Here is an 18,377-nt window from a genome sequence, read left to right as displayed (position 1 = left end):
ACTTGGAGAAAAAACACAAACAACTGATATCAAGTGCCTTGCTAATAATTAGATTATATTTCGTTATTGAATGTGTTCCTATGCTATCTTGAATAAATAGAAACTTCAGACACAATGACAATGGTATGTGAGCCGCATCGTTCTCATTTGAACGTCCCCTTCGGGATATAAACTTCAAAAACATTTTTTTCATAGCAACGCACACACAATGACGATGCCATCGGCCGACCCGCCTGCCTCGACTAACGCGATGAGGGAGGATGCCCTAGATTGGATGCTCACGTAGCTAGGCCTCGGCAAGGACACCTGCCTCACACCGCCGCCGCGCACTCATGTTCTCCCATAGGCCGAATCGTTGGGCAGATGGGTAGTAGGAGGCCATGGGTCGCATTGGGTCTGACTGATTCCTTGAGGACCTTGTTGAGACTGCCATGCTCTACGGTCGTGTGGACAGTCGGGCTTCATTGCGAGGCTAGGATGGATCCCTTGCGTAGTTGTTTCTTTTTTGAGCATTAGTACAGACACAAGCGCTCATATACACGTGCATACACTCATCCCTATGAACGCATACACGCACACCCTACCCCTATGAGCACCTTCGACGAGAACGTCTCCTCCCACTGAAAGCGCATCGCTGGAAATCTTGAATTTAAATTCAGGAATAATGTGAGCACCAGGATTTGAACCCTGATGGGTTGAGGATATCACTGTCCACCTATAACCAACTCAACCACAGGTTGATTCGCCGTTGCGTAGTTGTTTCTATTACTTCTTACTAGCAAATATACCCGTGCGTTGTAACGGGAGAAAAGCTATTACATTATGCACGTACGATAGATATAAAAAAATTTCTGAACCAAATGCCAGGATGAGATAAGAACTTTTAGAATGTACTTCATAAAGTATGTCTGGGTGATGTCATGACGAGATAAGGGACTTTTAAAAAGTCATTTAAAAAATGTGATGGTCTCATCACGACTTGATTTTCTAACGCGTCATAACAAAAAAAATGTCGGTGATCAAACTGCATTGATGGACACTGCATGAGCTAGACTGATGAGTGTGTGCCTCGCCTTGACCTAGCGTAGCGGTGTAATAATAATCAGTAATGTGGTACCAAAAAAATATAGCTGTGTATGAAGGCAAAATAAAAATTTAGTCATTTTTATATAGCTTATAAAAATTAACCCATAGAAAGTTGTGTCAATTTTCTATGGCTCAGCGTTGTACAAGACATGGAAAACTTTTTTTTATCCAAATCGAGGGACTGAATACAATCATGAAGCGACCCCTACAGATCTCCTGCGACGGTTCGTTATGTTCATTATTTATGGATCTGTTTTAATTTTTGTGAACATATTCCAAACTTTAATATACATTTTTTCAATTCCCTAATATGTTTCGAATACTGGATATTTTTAAAAAACCATGAACATTTTTTTATTTCCTGAAACTTTATTTGAAATCGTGATAGTTTTTTATAATACGTGAACAATTTTTTGAAATCATGATCATTTTATGATTTTCCGAATGTTTTTAATACAAAAACAGTTCATAATTTTTCAAGACTTTTTTTTTGAAATATAGTTTTTTTGGAAATTCACGAATAAATTTAAAGAAGAAAAAAATAAAACAGAAATAAGAACGTGAAAGGCAAAAAATGAAATAGAAAACAGGAGCGTTGGAACCTGCAAATGGGCCGGCCCATTACCATGTGCGGGAAGAGTAGGCGCGCTTGCGAGAGAAAAAAGGAGAGATAAAAAAGGTGGAGGGTGGGGAACGAACCCTGGTATCTGTAGTGGGGAACGTCCACTCAAAACATCGTACGTTTGATTTTCTTCTCCGTCTCAAAACCAAGCTGAGCATTGATGAGGCCGGTGGCCTGCTGTTGCGATATCGAACCCGCAACATCCACTTTAGAAGAGTTGTGCCGCCACCAACTAAACTAGGTGATGTTACCCGTTTTTTAAATTCCCTAATACGTTTCGAATACTGGATATTTTTAGAAAACCATGAACATTTTTTTATTTCCTGAAACTTTATTTGAAATCGTGATAGTTTTTTATAATACGTGAACAATTTTTTGAAATCATGATCATTTTATGATTTTCCGAATGTTTTTAATTCAAAAACAGTTTATAAATTTTCAAGACTTTTTTTTTGAAATATAGTTTTTTTGGAAATTCACGAATAAATTTAAAGAAGAAAAAAATAAAACAGAAATAAGAACGTGAAAGGCAAAAAATGAAATAGAAAACAGGAGCGTTGGAACCTGCAAATGGGCCGGCCCATTACCATGTGCGGGAAGAGTAGGCGCGCTTGCGAGAGAAAAAAGGAGAGATAAAAAAGGTGGAGGGTGGGGAACGAACCCTGGTATCTGTAGTGGGGAACGTCCACTCAAAACATCATACGTTTGATTTTCTTCTCTGTCTCAAAACCAAGCTGAGCATTGATGAGGCCGGTGGCCTGCTGTTGCGATATCGAACCCGCAACATCCACTTTAGAAGAGTTGTGCCGCCACCAACTAAACTAGGTGATGTTACCCGTTTTTTAAAATTCCTAATACGTTTCGAATACTGGATATTTTTAAAAAACCATGAACATTTTTTTATTTCCTGAAACTTTATTTGAAATCGTGATAGTTTTTTATAATACGTGAACAATTTTTTGAAATCATGATCATTTTATGATTTTCCGAATGTTTTTAATTCAAAAACAGTTTATAAATTTTCAAGACTTTTTTTTTTGAAATATAGTTTTTTTGGAAATTCACGAATAAATTTAAAGAAGAAAAAAATAAAACAGAAATAAGAACGTGAAAGGCAAAAAATGAAATAGAAAACAGGAGCGTTGGAACCTGCAAATGGGCCGGCCCATTACCATGTGCGGGAAGAGTAGGCGCGCTTGCGAGAGAAAAAAGGAGAGATAAAAAAGGTGGAGGGTGGGGAACGAACCCTGGTATCTGTAGTGGGGAACGTCCACTCAAAACATCGTACGTTTGATTTTCTTCTCCGTCTCAAAACCAAGCTGAGCATTGATGAGGCCGGTGGCCTGCTGTTGCGATATCGAACCCGCAACATCCACTTTAGAAGAGTTGTGCCGCCACCAACTAAACTAGGTGATGTTACCCGTTTTTTAAATTCCCTAATACGTTTCGAATACTGGATATTTTTAAAAAACCATGAACATTTTTTTATTTCCTGAAACTTTATTTGAAATCGTGATAGTTTTTTATAATACGTGAACAATTTTTTGAAATCATGATCATTTTATGATTTTCCGAATGTTTTTAATTCAAAAACAGTTTATAAATTTTCAAGACTTTTTTTTTGAAATATAGTTTTTTTTGGAAATTCACGAATAAATTTAAAGAAGAAAAAAATAAAACAGAAATAAGAACGTGAAAGGCAAAAATGAAATAGAAAACAGGAGCGTTGGAACCTGCAAATGGGCCGGCCCATTACCATGTGCGGGAAGAGTAGGCGCGCTTGCGAGAGAAAAAAAGGAGAGATAAAAAAGGTGGAGGGTGGGGAACGAACCCTGGTATCTGTAGTGGGGAACGTCCACTCAAAACATCGTACGTTTGATTTTCTTCTCCGTCTCAAAACCAAGCTGAGCATTGATGAGGCCGGTGGCCTGCTGTTGCGATATCGAACCCGCAACATCCAGTTTAGAAGAGTTGTGCCACCACCAACTAAACTAGGTGATGTTACCCGTTTTTTAAATTCCCTAATACGTTTCGAATACTGGATATTTTTAAAAAACCATGAACATTTTTTATTTCCTGAAACTTTATTTGAAATCGTGATAGTTTTTTATAATACGTGAACAATTTTTTGAAATCATGATCATTTTATGATTTTCCAAATGTTTTTAATTCAAAAACAGTTTATAATTTTTCAAGACTTTTTTTTTGAAATATAGTTTTTTTGGAAATTCACGAATAAATTTGAAGAAGAAAAAAATAAAACAAAAATAAGAACGTGAAAGGCAAAAAATGAAATAGAAAACAGGAGCGTTGGAACCTGCAAATGGGCCGGCCCATTACCATGTGCGGGAAGAGTAGGCGCGCTTGCGAGAGAAAAAAAGGAGAGATAAAAAAGGTGGAGGGTGGGGAACGAACCCTGGTATCTGTAGTGGGGAACGTCCACTCAAAACATCGTATGTTTGATTTTCTTCTCCGTCTCAAAACCAAGCTGAGCATTGATGAGGCCGGTGGCCTGCTGTTGCGATATCGAACCCGCAACATCCACTTTAGAAGAGTTGTGCCGCCACCAACTAAACTAGGTGATGTTACCCGTTAGATTAAGGTCAATTTTATAATTAAATAGTACCACATCGCCCCCATACATGCAATACATTCTAGTATTTATATAGGTCTTTGACTTTTCTTTATGTTAAGAAGCTGTGTAGGAATTAGGAAAAAGAGACCAAGCAAGGAAAAGGAGGCCTTGCATGACCAAAGAATAAGGATGAGGAACAAAAGAGAGTCTATTACCGAAGACTCATGCATTGCCTGCAGTGTGCATGCGACCCAAGAAAAATGACGACACCGTGACAGAACATTTTCGCAACGGTTTTTTACATAGAGCATGTTACCAATCCCTCATTTTTACACAAAATCTGGTAAATTTGCATACGTGCACGAGTTAACTGCGTAAACAATGAGCCGGCTTGAGAATCAACAAACAAACAGTGAAATATGAATCTTGTTTTATTCTAGGTGTCAGCGAGGCTGCATGAGATAAAAGAAAAGAGGACATGCATGCTACTCCCTCTGTTCTGAAATAATTGTCGTTGGGAGTTCCTCTCCGATCAGGTGAAAACGCACAAAAGTACAGAAATACTTCTCGTTTCAAAACAGATCGTCTTCCTCCTCCATCCGCGAGGCAGCACCCCTCCAGGCCAGCACTCCTCCATCCTCCGTCGGGCTCCTCCAGGCCAGCGCCCCTCTGTCGGGCTCCTCCAGGCCAGCGCCCCTCCGTCAGGCTCCTCCAGGCCAGCGCTCCTCTTTGCCCCTCCGCCGGGCTTCTCCAGGTGAGCTCTCCTCTTTGCCCCTCCGCCAGGCCCCTCGTCGCCCCTGCTTCTCCGCCAGGCTCCTCCAGGCCAGCGCTCACCTCCTGCCCCGCCCGACCCTGGCCAGCGCTCAACTCCTCCTCCGCCCCCACCTCCTCCACGGCTACGGCCAGGCCACCAGCGGCTCCATCCCAGCGAACTCCCCTGCTCTCTGCTCATCTTTGTGTAGGCGTCCTACAAAATTGTTCATGTTACTTTTCAATCAAGAAATCAGGAATACTAGCAATATATCGATATCAAGATCATGATCTGCTAGTTTTGGAAACGTTCACTCAGGAAATCAGTCAATCAGGATATCAAAATGTTTTGGTAATGGAGTAGTGTGCACATATACATTGTCGCTAGGTGTGGGTACAAAATTACGGTATCTTGAGCGTCCCCACCAACATAATTACAGTTGAGAAAATTTAGCCAGGGCACAATTTCAAAACAGTAAGACCAGTCACAAAATAGAAAGTCTTGGTTTGAAAATGGTAGGTAGGTCACCTTACAAGCTTCTCTTTCTTTAATTCATTTCCATCACCATCACCTTGGCTCGAGTTCTCTTTCTTTCACACTGCCAAAGGAATTCAGTTAGGAGTAACACTAAGTGAATCAAATTTGCAGATGATGTACTGAAAAGGGTGTTGTTTCTTGAATTAAGTATGCAGAGATACAAGAGTACAACTAACTCAATCTTTTCACTGAATTAAGTGTGGGCGAGGAACATCTCCTGCACCCTTTGGGGAAGAAGAAGAGGCGAGTGCAGTTGGCTCCTCCCTCGTGCACCAGCCCCGCACGAACGCCGCACCAGCTCAAGACGCTCATCTGCCATTGCAGCCAGCAAGATCAAAAACATGTCGTCAAAAAAAAGAGGTATCTCAACCCAATGGGAATATGGGATCACTTACTCTGTTGACATAGTGTGTGTTCCTTGTACTCCTTGCTTCTTTTCCCTGACACAAGCAAACCAAATGAAATGAGATCTTATTTATTTACAATCAAATCAAAACAAGGAAGCAAGGAAAGGTGAAGATGGGTTGCACTTTAGTTTACTTCATTTCATTTCAGACAAGCAAACCAAAAGTAAGTTTATTTTTGTCATTGGATTGATGAATTGCAGCAACAGGGGTCCTCTCGTGTAAATTAACATGAAGAGAAGATGAAACTAACTGGATTATTATCCCGGAGTACCAATTTCCTGACCATACTAGTCTTGCACATATTTAAACAAGCGAGGCAATTTGACTCGACGGTGTATACAAACAACAAGTAAGTGTTCATATAGCAGATTTAGGTGGAAACAAAATCACATGACAGCTTAAAGCTAGCCACCATGGTACCTCTCTCTCACACACATAGCAGAGAAAACTCCAAACTGAAATGCAGTTCTCACAAAAGAAAAAGAGAGGGAGGATGGCAAGTGAGGCTGAAGTAGGACTCACTAGTGATTTTGAATCGACGCCCACACCACATGGTGCTCAGTCTCCTACTGCCACCGTATGGTCTCGAGCTGGGTGAGCTCGGCCTCCACTGCCCCCGTGTCGCGACGTGGTCTGCTGCCGGACGACGAGCACCCGACAGCCCAAGAAGCTCACACCGGGGCACGGGCTCAGCGGTCTGACAAAAAGTCACGAGAACAGAAGCAAATTCATAGCCTGGCAGCTCCCAGCGAGTTCAGTGTCGTCGTAGAGCGATCGGAGGAGAGAGGAACTAGCCGGAGAGAGAGAGAGAGAGAGGAAGAACACGAACGAGTCTGCGAGAGAGTTTGTGCTGCCTAACTGTCGCAGCGTTTTTCGTCTCGTTCATTCCTTTTATCTAAAGTACAAAAGCTAGACTACCCTCCCGATCTGGTCGCCATGATCCGCGTAGATCGCGCCATCCCGTGATCACGTCCATAGCAGAGACCGAGCGACCAGGAGGGGATAACAGAACAAAGGAAACATGAGATCGCCTGCCAATAGCGTTCCCACGATCTACGTGATTGTCATGCATGCATGGGTCACATCCGACCCTACTGCACATTATTTTAAACAAAAAAAAAACATCCTAGCCTAGCTAGCTGCATGGACTTGAGCTTATGTGGGCTAACATTTCTCCCTCCTAAGCTTAACGTCCGCCGGCTACTTCCCTGATGCCAAGTCTCTGTCGCAGCTCAATGAACCGCACACGCCCCAGTGCTTTGGTCAGTGCATCAGCAAGCTGATCGTCAGTGCTAACATGATCAATGTCCACCTGTCCAGTCTCCACACAATCACGAATGAAGTGAAACTTAATGTCAATGTGCTTACTTCGATCGTGATGGACTGGATTCTTCGCCAAAGCAATGGCTGACTTGTTGTCGACTAGGAGTTTGAACGCGCTGGCCTCTTCCCCTCTCATTTCTACAAGAAGACGGCTCATCCAGAGGCCTTGACAGGTGGCCGCTGCTACTGCTACATATTCATCCTCGCAAGAACTGATTGCAACAATTTTCTGTTTCTGGGAGTTCCATGAGACAGGGTTCTCGCCAAGGAAGAAGACCTGCCCAGAGGTGCTCTTGCGGTCTCCGACGTCTCCAGCTTGATCACTGTCGCTGTACCCAAGCAATGTAGCCTGGGCAGTTCCACGCCGGTAGTAGCAGCCATATTTCAGAGTGCTTTTCACATACCGAAGGATTTGCTTAACAGCCGTCCAGTGAGTAGTCGTCGGCTTCTCCATAAATCTGCTCACTATTCCAACTGCATGTGCTATATATGTCCGGCCTCGTGTGCACCAGATATCTTAAGCTACCAATAACACTGCGATACAGCGAGGGATCAACAAACTTTGCCTCATCATCTTTCCTGAGCTTGAGCCGGCACTCCATGGGAGTTTGGCAGCCATTGCACCCAGTCATCCCGGCCACTTGCAGCACCTTCTCTGCATAACTCTTTTGACACAGAGTAATTGAATCTTTAGATTGGATTACCTCAATGCCCAAGTAGTAACTTAGAAGGCCAAGATCACTCATTTTGAAGAGCTCTTGCATATGCTTCTTGAACTCGGTGATGGATGCTTGGTATGTGCCGGTGATGATGAGATCGTCGACGTACACACCGACTAGCAGGAATGAATGTGCATCCCCGCGGCGATACACGGCATGCTCCAGTGGGCTGTGCGTGAACCCCAGCATGCTCATGGTCTTGTCCAGCTTCGCGTACCAGGCCCTCGGAGCTTGCCGTAGCCCGTAGAGTGCCTTCTGAAGCCGCAGAACCTGCTGCTCCTTGCCGACGGTGACATACCCGGGCGGCTGCGCCACATACACTTCCTCGGCGAGGTCACCGTTAAGAAAAGCGGATTTTACATCCATGTGGTGTACCTCCCAGCCGGAGTGCGCGACAAGCGCAAGAAGCAGCTGCACAGTCTCCATGTGTGCCACCGGCGCGAAAACTTCCTCGAAGTCCATGCCTTCTCGCTGCACATAGCCTTTCACCACCAAGCGTGCCTTGTACTTGACGATCTTGCCGTCCGGGTCACGCTTGACGCGGTAGACCCACTTTAGGCCGATGGCTTTGTGGCCTGCCGGCAAGTGGGCAAGCTCCCAGGTGTTATTCTCATCAATGGACGCCATCTCACTGCCCATCGCCACCTTCCAGGCTCCGTCATTTAGCGCCTCATTGATGTCGCGCGGCTCCTCCGCCGTGAGGAGGCAGAGCTCGAGCTCTTCTCGGATGGCCTCATCTTCAGTCTCGTCGAAGATGCACGATAGGCACCGGTATCGTATAGGTTCGGAGTCAACATCGCGCCCATCATCATGCGTGGGCGGCATGGCCCAATGCATCTCCCTTGCCGTAGCCGGTGTGCAAGGCTCTGTCTGCGACGTGCCAGGCGTCGATGCGTCCGGCGTGTCCACCGAGTGCAGCGGCGACCCCATTGATGATGTAGAGGGTGAGCCTGCTGTGTTGCTCGGGACGGATACTGATGACCCGCCAGTATCCAGCTCATGCATGCCTGGCTTGATGGTGTAGACAACAGAGAACGTCGTCGGCGTAGGTGTGGTGACCACGCCCTGGTTGTCCCAACTCCAAGGCCTGTTTTCCTCAAACAAAACATCACGTGTTACATGTACCTTTTTGCTTGCCGGATCATACACACGGTAGCACTTGGATCCTTCCTCGTATCCAACGAATATCATCATGGTTGAGCGATCAGAGAGCTTGGTGATTCCGGGGCCGAGCTTCTTGACATGCGCCACACACCCGAATGTGCGCAGGTGCTGCACGCTAGGCTTGCGGCCATGCCACGCCTCATACGGTGTCACTCCGTCCAGACTGCACGTTGGTGCCCTGTTAAGGAGATACACCGACGTCTTCACCGCTTCCGCCTAGAAGAACGACGGTACCGCCATGCTCTTGAGGAGACAACGCGCCATCTCGACGACGGTTTGGTTTCGATGCTCCACCACTCCGTTTTGCTGAGGTGAGTAGGGTGCGGCTGTGTAGTGCTTGATGCCTCGTTCATCACAGTACTCTTTGAACTCCAGCGAGTTGAACTCGCCGCCTCTGTCTGACCGAAACGCCCGGAGTTTGCACCTCCCCTCTGCTTCAGCCATTACCTGCACCCGCTTGAACTTCTGGTGTGCTTTGTCCTTGAATTTCAGCAACTCCAACCACATATAACGTGAGTAGTCATCAACAACCAACAAGAAGTAATTGTTACCTCCGGGCGTTGTTGGCGTAATCGGTCCGCACAAGTCTGTATGGACTAGCTCAAGCCCTTGTTCAGCATGGTATCCGGCAACTTGACGGAAGGGTGCGCGGTGCTGCTTGCCCAACGTACAGCCATCACAGTATTCCTCGACGCGGTCTATGATCGGCATGCCACGCACCATCTGCTTCGATGACATGGCACACAAGGCCCGGAAGTGCAGGTGTCCCATCCTAGCGTGCCAGCGCCAGGTGACGTCGTCAGACTTGGCAAGGAGGTAGGCAGGAGCATTAATCGAGAGTACGCTCGTGTACAGCCTGCCGGCCGTGCGCTTGACGCGAGCTAGCACGCATCGGCCCGGATCATGGATGGTCATCATTCCATCCTCAATCCAGATCTTGCATCCTCCTTCGTCAAGCTGACCCACTAGGATGATGTTGTTGTGGAACGTTGCAGAAAATTAAAATTTTTCCTACGGTTTCACCAAGATCCATCTATGAGTTCATCTAAGCAACGAGTCTAGGGAGAGAGTTTGCATCTACATACCACTTGTAGATCGCGTGCGGAAGCTTGCAAGGTGATGATGTAGTCGTACTCGACGTGATCCAAATCACCGATGACCAGCGCCGAACGGACGGCACCTCCGCGTTCAACACACGTACGGGACGGGAGACGTCTCCTCCTTCTTGATCCAGCAAGGGGGAAGAAGAGGTTGATGAAGATCCAGCAGCACGACGGCGTGGTGGTGGATGCAGGGCGTCACAGCAGCAGGGCTTCGCCGAGACTACGAGGGAGAGACGTAACGGGGGAAGGTGGAGGCGCCAGGGGCTGGTGTCTGAAGTCCCTCCTCTCCCCCACTATATATAGGGGTGCCAGGGGGGCGCCGGCCCTAGTAGATGAGATCTACTAGGGGGGGCGGCGGCCTAGGGGAGGTTTCCCTCCCCCCCCAAGGCACCTAGGGGTGCCTTCCACCACTAGGACTCCTCCTAGGGGGAAACCCTAGGCGCATGGGCCTATAGGGGCTGGTGCCCTTGGCCCATGATGGCCAAGGCGCACCCCCTACAGCCCATGTGGCCCCCCGGGACAGGTGGCCCCACCCGGTGGACCCCCGGGACCCTTCCGGTGGTCCCGGTACAATACCGATAACCCCGAAACTTGTCCCGATGCCCGAAACAGCACTTCCTATATATAATTCTTTACCTCCGGACCATTTCGGAACTCCTCGTGACGTCCGGGATCTCATCCGGGAATCCGAACAACATTCGGGTTTCTGCATATCCATATCTTCATAACCCTAGCGTCACCGAACCTTAAGTGTGTAGACCCTACGGGTTCGGGAGACATGCAGACATGACCGAGACGCTCTCAGTCAATAACCATCAGCGGGATCTGGATACCCATGATGGCTCCCACATGCTCCTCGATGTTGTCATCGGATGAACCACGATGTCGAGGATTCGATCAAACCCTGTATGCAATTCCCTTTGTCAATCGGTACGTTACTTGCCCGAGACTCGATCGTCGGTATCCCAATACCTTGTTCAGTCTCGTTACGGGCAAGTCACTTTACTCGTACCGTAATGCATGATCCCGTGTCCAACACCTTGGTCACGTTGAGCTCATTATGATGATGCATTACCGAGTGGGCCCAGAGATACCTCTCCGTCATACGGAGTGACAAATCCCAGTCTCGATCCGTGTCAACCCAACAGCTACTTTCGGAGATACCTGTAATGCACCTTTATAGTCACCCAGTTACGTTGTGACGTTTGATACACCCAAGGCACTCTTACGGTATCCGGGAGTTACACGATCTCATGGTCGAAGGAAGAGATACTTGACACTTGCAAAGCTCTAGCAAAACGAACTACACGATCTTTTATGCTATGCTTAGGATTGGGTCTTGTCCATCACATCATTCTCCTAATGATGTGATCCCGTTATCAACGACATCCAATGTCCATAGTCAGGAAACCATGACTATCTGTTGATCACAACGAGCTGGTCAACTAGAGGCTTACCAGGGACATAGTGTGGTCTAAGTATTCACACATGTATTACGATTTCCAGATAATACAGTTATAGCATGAATAAAAGACAATTATCATGAACAATGAAATATAATAATACTTTTATTATTGCCTCTAGGGCATATTTCCAACAGATGTTACTGCGGAGGCTGGGGACATAATAGACATCTGAAAGTGCTCGCTGATCTCCATTTTTGCACCTGAACACAACCACACCTCTGTCTTTTATGGCCACGACAGAGCCATCACCAAACTTCACCAAGTATACGGGATAGTTGTAGCCTGTTTCGATAAGTAAGAGTGTCGAACCCAACGAGGAGCTAAAGGTAGAACAAATACTCTCTCAAGTCTTACCGGCCACTGATACGACTCTACGCACGCTTAGTGTTCGCTTTACCTAGCACAAGTATGAAACTAGAAGTCCTTTGTAGGTGTTGTTGGATAGGTTTGCAAGATAATAAAGAACACGCAAATAAAAAGTAGGGGCTGTTTTAGATAAAGAAGCAATAAAGTAAATATAGCGAGTGTGGAAAAGTGGTGGTAGGAGTTGTGAAATTGTCCCTAAGCAATTGACTACGTTACTAGACCGGTAATCACTATTGCATTTCTATTTGAGGGAGAGGCATAAGCTAACATACTTTCTCTACTTGGATCATATGCACTTATGATTGAAACTCTAGCAAGCATCCGCAACTACTAAAGATTCTTTAAGGTAAACCCAACCATAGCATTAAAGTATTAAGTCCCCTTTATCCCATACGCAACAATCCCCTTACTCGGGTTTGTGTTTCAGTCACTCACGCAACCCACTATAAGAGAATCATGAACGCATTGCAACACCCTACAGCGGGAATCCCTCACGCTTGCGCGACACGGAGGGCACCATAGGACAACACCAATAATAAAACATGCAACTCAAACCAATCATAGCAATTCATCAATCACCGATAGGACAACGAAAATCTACTCAGACATCATAGGATGGCAACACATCATTGGAAAATAATATGAAGCATAAAGCACCATGTTCAAGTAGAGGGTACAGCGGGATGCGGGAGAGTGGACCGCTGGATATAGAAGGGGGAAGGTGATGGAGATGTTGGTGAAGATGACGGCGGTGTTGGTGAAGATCGCGGTGATGATGATGGCCCCCGGCAGCGCTCCAGCGCCACCGGAAGCAAGGGGGAGAGAGGCCCCCTTCTTATTCTTCTTCCTTGACCTCCTCCCTAGATGGGAGAAGGGTTTACCCTCTGGTCCTTGGCTCCCATGGCTTGAGAGGGGCGAGAGCCCCTCCGAGATTGGATCTATCTCTATCTTTCTGCGTTCCCTGCGTTCCACGATTCTACCCCTTCACCGTTTCCTTTATATCTGGAGATCCGTAACTCCGATTGGGGTGAATCTTTCGCCCAGATTTTTCTCATAAAATTAGCTTTGTTGTGGCAAAAGTAGAGCCTCAACCGCCTTACGGGTGGCCCACGAGAGCTCAGGGCGCGCCCAGGGGTAGGGGGCGCCCCCCCGTCTCGTGGCCACCCCGGACACCATTTCGCGTTGATTCTTCCTCCAGAAAATCCCAAATATTCCAAAATAATTCTCCGTCCGTTTTTGTCCCGTTTGGATTCCATTTGATATTGGTTTTCTGCGAAACATAAAACATGCAACAAACAGGTACTGGCACTGGGCACTGGATCAATAGGTTAGTCCCAAAAGTAGTATAAAAAGTTGCCAAAAGTATATGAAAGTTGAAGAATATTGGCATGGAACAATCAAAAATTATAGAGACGACCAAGACGTATCATTTGGCGACAGCAGCCACCTCCGACGCGAACCAATCTGGTTCGAGGTGGTGGACCTGTCCAGCGTGTATCATGCGCTGCTGGGCCGGCCCGCTCTCGCCAAATTCATGGCGGTTCCCCACTACGCATACCTGAAGATGAAGATGCCGGGTCCCAAGGGCCTCATTACCATCACCGGCGACTACCGCAAGTCTCTGGAGTGCGCCCGAGACGACGCCAAGCTGGCCGAGTCGCTGGTCATTGCCGAGGAGCGGCGCTAGCTCGACCGGATTGTCGCCCTGGCTGGCGAGGCTTCCGACGCGTTGATCCCAACCCTGGACCCGGCCGATGAGGCTGCCTTCAAGCCCTCCAAGGAGACCAAGAAAGTGAAGCTGAACCCGGAAGACCCTAGCTGCAGCAAGTACGTCGTCGTAGGCGCCCGCCTCGACAACAAATAGGAAGGCGAGCTCGTCGACTTCCTCCGTGAGAATCGGGATATCTTTGCATGGACCCCCAAAGACATGCCGCGTATCCCGAGGAAGTACGCCGAGCACAAACTCCATGTCCGCAAGGACGCCAAGCCTGTCCGTCACCCCTCCGTCGATTTTCCGAAGAGAAGAGAAGAACCACTAGTGAAGAGGTCGCCAAGCTCTTGGCGACTGGCTTCATAATGGAAGTGTTTCACCTTGAGTGGTTGGCCAACCCAGTCCTCGTCCTGAGGAAGAACAAAACCTGGCGCATGTGCATCGACTACACCAGCCTCAACAAGGCTTGTCCCAAGGATCCGTTCGCCCTCCCGCGAATCGACCAAGTCATCAACTCGACCGCCGGGTGCGAGCTGCTGTCCTTCCTGGACGCCTACTCCGGCTATCACCAGATCAAGATGGACCCGGCCGATGCCCTGAAGACGTCCTTCATCATGCCCTTCGGGGTGTACTGCTACATCACCATGTCGTTCGGGTTGAAGAACGCCGGCGCCACCTTCCAACGCTGCATGCAGAAATGCCTGCTTCCGCAACTCGGCAAGAACATCCACATATACGTGGATGATATCATGGTGAAGACCAAGCAGCACCTCATGCTCCTCGACGATCTGAAGGAAACATTCGCCAACCTCCGCGAATACAAGGTCAAGCTCAACCCGGAGAAATGCGTCTTCGGTGTCCCGGCCAGAAGGCTGCTCGGCTTCCTCGTCTCGGAACGCAACATCGAGGCGAACCTGGAGAAGATCAAGGCCATCGAGCGCATGTGCAAGCCAACCAGGCTGCGCGATGTCCAGAAGTTCAGAGGCTGCCTGGCCTCGGTTAGCCAGTTTCTAAGCCGGCTGGGCGAGAAGGCGTTGCCCCTGTACCAGCTAATGAAGAAAACAAGCCCGTTCGAGTGGAACGACAAGGCAGACGAAGCCTTCCAAGACCTCAAGTGCATGCTCTCCACCGCACCCATCCTGGCCGCGGTGACCGACAAGGAGCCGCTGTTGCTCTACGTAGCCGCGACCTCGCAGGCGGTCAGCACGGTGCTGGTGGTCGAGCGACCGGAGAAGGGCAAGATCCAGGCCGTCCAGCAACCGGTCTACTACCTGAGCGAAGTGCTCTCCACCTCCAAGCAGAACTACCCGCACTACCAGAAGATGTGTTACGGCGTGTACCTCACCGCCAAGAAGCTGAAGTAGTACTTTCAAGAGCACGTCATCACCGTCGTCAGCACGGTGCCGATCGATGAAATCATTGGGTGCTGGGACACCTCTTACCGGGTCGCCAAATGGGCGATCCAGCAGCCGGCCACACCATCCTCTACGAGCCCCGCACCACGATCAAGTCTCAGGCCCTGGCCGATTTCCTCGTCGATTGGACCGAGACCCAGTACCTGCCGCCGCCTCCCGACTCGACGCATTGGTGCATGCACTTCGACGGGTCCAAGATGCGACTCGTCTTAGGGGCCGACATCGTACTGTCATCCCCAAAAGGTGACCGACTCCACTACGCACTCCATATCCACTTGGCCGCCTCCAACAACATCGCCGAGTACGAAGCCCTTGTGCACGGCCTCCGGCTCGCCAAGGAACTCGGCATCCGGAGCATCCTGTGCTGCGGCGACTCGGACTTGGTGGTGCAGCAGTGCTCCAGTGAGTGGGACGCCCGCGACTCCAACATGGCAAGCTATCGCTTACTCATCCAGAAGCTGTCCGGATCCTTCAACGGCTGCGACTTCCTCCATGTCCCGCACGCGGAGAATGAGGCAGCCGACACGCTCGCCAAGATCGCCTCGTCACGTCAAGCCATCCCGTCCAGTGTCTCCCTCGAGCACCTGCGCAAGCCGTCCGTCAAGCCGTTGCCAGACTCCGAGTCCATCCACATCTCAAAAGACCCGGCCGCGCCGCTAGGCGGCCCGGGGACTGCCAAACCCGGCCCGGGGACTGCTGAACCTGGCCCGAGGACTGCTGAACCCGGCCCGAGGACTGCTGAACCCGGCCCGGGGGCTGCCCAACCCAGCCCGGGGGCTGCTCAGCTCAACCCGGCCACCATCACCCCGGACCCGGCCGTCACCGTCACCAACCCGGGGGCTGCTCAACCCGGCCCAGGAGCCGCCGACTCGGAACCCACCCAGGTGGCCGTCTTCACCGCCGTCACGGCCCCATCTTGGGCCCTGCCGATATCAGAATGGCCGGAGAACGGGGTTCTCCCCATGGATGAGACCAAGGCTCAGCAAGTTCAGCGTCAGGCGTCCTCCTACAACATCATCAACAACGAGCTCGTCAAGCGCAGCTCACCGGCGTGTTCCAGCGCTGCGTCGAGCAGGACCGCGACATCGACATCCTCCTCGACATTCACCAGGGCGAGTGCGGGCACCACGCCGCATCTCGATCCCTCGTGGCCAAGGCGTTCCGCCATGGCTTCTACTGGCCAACGACCCTCGAAGACGCCGAGTCGCTCGTCCTCAAGTGCGAAGGATGCCAACGCTTCAGCAAACGCAGCCACCAGCCGGTGTCAGCACTCCGCACGATACCGATCGCCTGGCCCTTCGCGGTCTAGGGACTCGACATGGTGGGACCCTTCAAAACCGCTCAAGGCGGCATGACGCACTTGCTGGTGGCAGTGTACAAGTTCACCAAATGGATCGAGGCAAGACCAATCAAGAAATTGGACGGGCCAATAGCCGTCCGATTCATCAAGGACATAGCGGTGCGCTACGACATGCCGAACAACATCATCACCGACAACGGCACCAACTTCACCAAGGGCGCGCTCGAGCAATACTGCTCCGTCTCCGACATCCGCCTCGACCTTGCTTCCATGGCACATCCGTAGTCCAACGGGCAGGTCGAGCGGGCCAACAGACTCATCCTGTCCGGCATCAAGCCGCGACTCGTCGAGCCACTCGTCCGCTCACCCGGCAGTTGGCTCGACGAGTTGCCCGCTGTTCTCTGGAGTTTGCGCATAACACCAAACTGGTCGACCAGGTTCACCCTGTTCTTCCTCATCTACGGATCCTAAGCCGTCATCTCGACCGACGTCGAGTTCGACTCGCCGCGCGTCACGATGTACACCGAAGTAGAAGCAAGAGAAGCACGCGAAGACGACGTCAACCTGCTCGAAGAGGCGCGCCTTCTGGCGCTTAGCCGCTCGGCTATCTACCAGCAAGGCCTGAGGCACTACCACAGCAAGAAGATCAAGCCTCTCGTATTCCGCGAAGGCGACCTCGTCCTCCGACTCATCCAAGAGCAGGTAGGCCAACACAAGCTATCCTCTCCATGGGAAGGCCCGTTCATCGTGAGCAGGACTTTGCGCGACCGCAACGCCTACTACCTCATCGACACGCGCAAATTGAAGAAGCGCAAGAGGGACACCACCGGCGAAGAAACGACCCGGCCGTGGAACATGGAACTCCTCAGACCGTTTTATAGTTAGCCGCATGAATGTATGTATCAACGCCTTTTGTAAGCATATGAAACTACGGGGTCCCCGAACGAGACTCGGGGGTGCCTTTTGCCGACCAATTTACCGCGTCCATATTTCACATCACCTTACTACCGAACCCGGCCGCCGGCTCGACTAGCTCGACCCGGGGACTCGGGGGCTGTCCGGCTTGATCATCACCCCGTCGCTTTACTTAGTGATTCCTGATAAAGTTAGGATGCCGCGGTCCCCCACTTCATCCTAAAATCGCAGATCCAGCTCTGGCTGATGGCAGGCAAGCACAACGGCCTAAAGCTTCCCTACGATTCATACACTAAGTCAAAGCCACCAGGTCGACCAAGCCAGCCCGACGCTCGTCAACTATGTTAGCCGCACGACCAGCTGCTCACCAACCGGCCAAGCCGGATTGCCGCCAGCCGGCCCAGTGGGTATTTCGCTCGCGCTCAACGCTTCTAACGACCCAACTCCTGCGGCTGCCTCTCGAAGAGTCGAACTCCTTGTCACAGACCGGAGCCTCGGCCGTCTGACTCGCGGGGGGGGGGGGGAGGGGGGGGTTCAGAGAGGTGCAACACATGAAATACGTTCAAAAAAAGCAGAAGGCAAAAAGCAAATAAACAAACACAACATTTACACATAAATGTTTCAAGCAAACGCCCACGGCCCAAGTTCATTACACCCTGAAAATCCCCCAGTGGGTGGGTGGACCTGCTATTTAACAGAATTTGCTACAAAGATTCTCAGGCATTCCCACCGCCGCGTCGCGACATCAACGGCTCCCCCCGGCCGGCCTCCAGGTCCAACAAAGCACCGGTGTCCTCTTCGGCTTCCGCGTCGCTGTAGACGCCCGTCTCCTCTGAGCTGCCCTCCGGGTTGTGAAGAAGCAAGCCGTAGTCGTCGCCATCCACGACTGCGCCGTCTTCCTTCCGTTCCGCATGGAA

General features: G+C 49.8%; 1 long non-coding RNA gene across 1 annotated transcript; it reads right to left on the bottom strand.

Moving 5' to 3' along the window:
* Positions 1 to 4,675: 4,675 nt before the first annotated feature.
* Positions 4,676 to 6,827, bottom strand: LOC123095059 (uncharacterized). The gene is made up of 5 exons (XR_006446085.1): positions 6,501 to 6,827; positions 5,967 to 6,011; positions 5,748 to 5,883; positions 5,563 to 5,632; positions 4,676 to 5,250 (listed from the first exon to the last, which is right to left on the bottom strand). It is a non-coding gene; the product is annotated as an uncharacterized lncRNA (long non-coding RNA).
* Between the last annotated feature and the right edge of the window lie 11,550 nt (positions 6,828 to 18,377).

Source organism: Triticum aestivum, chromosome 4B (assembly GCF_018294505.1).
Source record: "Triticum aestivum cultivar Chinese Spring chromosome 4B, IWGSC CS RefSeq v2.1, whole genome shotgun sequence".
In the NCBI taxonomy this organism is placed as follows: Eukaryota; Viridiplantae; Streptophyta; class Magnoliopsida; order Poales; family Poaceae; genus Triticum; species Triticum aestivum.
This window is presented reverse-complemented; position numbering and strand designations above follow the sequence as displayed.